The sequence below is a fragment of the Anguilla rostrata genome, unplaced genomic scaffold (genome assembly GCF_018555375.3).
Source record: "Anguilla rostrata isolate EN2019 unplaced genomic scaffold, ASM1855537v3 scaf0908, whole genome shotgun sequence".
Lineage (NCBI taxonomy): Eukaryota > Metazoa > Chordata > Actinopteri > Anguilliformes > Anguillidae > Anguilla > Anguilla rostrata.
This window is the reverse complement of record NW_026986291.1, coordinates 2,854-6,018: the sequence shown is the minus strand read 5'-3', so window position 1 is coordinate 6,018 and position 3,165 is coordinate 2,854. Positions and strand designations below refer to the sequence as shown.

Here is a 3,165-nt window from a genome sequence, read left to right as displayed (position 1 = left end):
ATGTTGCTTTTAAAAGCGTGAATGGCACGTTATTGTATCATACGTGTATAAAATGTCTTGTAGCGTGAAATGAATGTCCATGAATAACCTTTTTTAAATTTTTAAGTAGGCAAATAGCTCGTTTCAAGGTGGCTATTAGTTGAGCCTATGCACTTAAATAAGTTAGCTAATGCAGTACTGTTAGAAACCATGCACTAGCGCTTAGCAAGTGCCTACATTTGGGTATATGATGTAGCCATATCTTCTATTGGGGCATGAAGTGCAAGAGGGTTATCACATGAATTTAAATGATTTTACCAATCAACTAATGATTTACTTGTTTGTTAAAGGTTTATTGCCATGTATTTATATTGAGTTCATGGTTTAAAAATTATTTGCTATAGTTTACATGGAAAATACCTTGCTCATAAATTCATGATTAATGGTTAAAAGAGGTATAGAATATTTGATAAAATGAAACTGTACAGTTGAACATTTTATAAAGTGTACTGTTTGCTTTATTAGTAAACACTTTTACACTTTTGAGGTTACAATGTGCCTTAAAGAAAAAAACTAAGATTAGAAAAGTATTCAGTTGTAAATAGCCTGTTGTCAACAGGCTGGGTTTTTTGGTACCTAAAGAAACCTGTTTAAAACCTAGGATTCTCTCCCTGGCGAGCCGACCAGCTTGATCAACTTGATTCATCCTCATCCATTGAGGTAGAACCCCCTGATACCCCTTGTTTCTCCCAACCCCACTCTGGTGTGGTAGGATTGTGATTGAGAAATTACACACTTTTATTTGATACTTTATTTTTTGTAAAAAGGGTGCACCCAACCAACAAAACTGACTTGAAACTAACTAAATTGAACTTGACCAATTGAACTGAACCAGACTGAACAGAAGACATTCAGAACTGAATGGACAGTGAATACAGTTACAACGCTCAGTACATTGATATGAAGACAAATTAATGTGTTTGAATGTGATAAGCTTTACATATTGTCATTACGTTTTCTTTAATACAGTTCTAACCATTTTGCACTTACTTTCTGGCTCCGGTTGTTCATTGTGTCCATCTCTTCATTCATAACCTCTCCTTACGAACCTAGCTTTAACCTGAAAATATTTACCTACTGCTAAGTGACCCTTTAGGTGGGTTACAATCATCATATACGTGACTATCCTGAACTGATACTTTGCTTTGGGCCTCTTATTCGCTCTTGGACCCTTAGGTTTGAGAGTAAACACACACGTTTTAAACAGTGTGCTCGCAAATTACACAACTTCAAGAATTTGTGATCTGTTGATTATTTAGGCCTCCAACTACGTAGCTCTGTGGCTGTACACAATGTCACCGTTAAAGGCACAAGCTACAAAAAAAGCCACGTGTGTTGTCTTTGAGAAGAATGATGAGGGACTAGTCTTTGGCAAGATAGAACTGATTCTTGTTTGCAACAGTTGTGTTTACTTTGTCACAGAGAAATGCCAGTCTGATTTCCTTTTTGATCAGGGGATTTACTGCCTAAAGATGGGCTCAGAGAACCCCATTTCAAATTATTTCTGCCTCGAACATGCAAGCCTGCTTGACTATTACCCTTTGCCTGTGTACAACATGTTTGGTCTGTCTCTAATAGCCACTCCTTTCCTTCAGAATGTCTGATATAAGTGAGAGCATCATTTCTGTCCTGCCAAGTGTGCCAGAAGAAACGATCTTACACCAGGGAGTGGAAAGCAAAGATGACTTGCAGTACATAAGAGAACAGGAAATTGCAGAGGTTAATCGACCAATCCAGTGCAGAAAACATTTAAATGCATGGAAATGAGCAGGTACTGTATATTTACTACTTCACTACCAAATTAAAGAGTGTATTAAAAAGCTTATTGTTTTATCTAATTAATTATGGCGCAATTTTAGTCAATATGCATAATGATAGATTTTTGTTTTCATTGCCAGATGCTATAAGTTGTGCTACCCCCCTACTCCAGTCCCCAGAAGGCAGTTCATCACTGTCAAGCTCCTTGAGATCCAGTAGCCCTTCACCATCACATTCCATACGGCCACCAGTAAAGCAGAAATGGCCAGAAACGTTCCAGGTACCCTTGGAGAAAGTGCCACCAGGTATTTGTACTGCCACTGAAAGTGGGATCAGGTCCTCACCAGCAGATAGAAGGCAAGTGGTTTGGGTCTTGGTGGACAAAATGAGGAAGTTTGAGGCCAACCCTTCGTGGTCGCAGTGCCTCATAATTTCTGTCAAGATTGTCAACGAGTTTCCACAGTCCTTCGCTGACATGATAGAAGGGAAATTTATAGGGGGAGGATATGCATCTCTCCTGAGTCAATAAAAATTCATGTTGAGCATTGAAACATACTTAACCGCAACATAGAAAGTGTTATTTCTATGTTTAAATTAATAAAAAGCACGTTTTCAATGTACAAAAATGCCAAGTTACTCAAAAGTATTGATATCAAAATGACAAAATACAAAATATTTTGAATTGCCTCATGGAACACATTGAAATTAATGTACAACACTGCTGCTGAGTAACTACAGAAAGCATATTTCTCCAGAAAACATGTTTGTACTTGCTTCTGAACTGAAATTCAGTACATGTGCAAGTAATTGTATATCTGCTGCATACAATAAATTCTGCATGTGAAATACATATTGTACATACATACCTTTGGTCATTTTTTGGTTCATTCAAAATCATTAACAAACCCATTTCCTTACCTTTTAATCAAGCAGCTAAATACCGTAAACTTGCCTCAACTTTCAGACTTACCGTTTCCCTAACCCTAAGCCTAGTTTATCCATGGTTTGAGCCCTAAACCCTAATTGAAGCCATTGGTGCCTATGAAAACATCAGATAACCCATTTTAAATTGTTGGAAAACAAGGTAAATATTATGAATACTATAATTCAAACCCATGGACCCATGTCCTAATGTTTCTTCAAGCTGCTAAACACAACCATCTAGGACTCCATAGCAAGCACCTAGCAACACCCTAGTAACCATCTACTACACCATAGAAACCACCTAGCAACACCCTAGCAAGCATCTAGGACTCCATAGCAACCACCTTGTCACACCCTAGCAACCACCTGGAAAACCCTAGCAACACGCTAGGAACCACTTGGAACACCCTAGCAACCACCTACAAAAGTAAAGCAACCACCTGG

General features: G+C 38.1%; 1 long non-coding RNA gene across 1 annotated transcript; it reads left to right on the top strand.

The window, feature by feature from the left end:
* The first annotated feature begins 633 nt into the window (after positions 1-633).
* LOC135246792 (uncharacterized) lies at positions 634-2,647 on the top strand. The gene is made up of 3 exons (XR_010327938.1): positions 634-699; positions 1,635-1,810; positions 1,938-2,647. It is a non-coding gene; the product is annotated as an uncharacterized LOC135246792 (long non-coding RNA).
* The last annotated feature ends 518 nt before the right edge of the window (positions 2,648-3,165 follow it).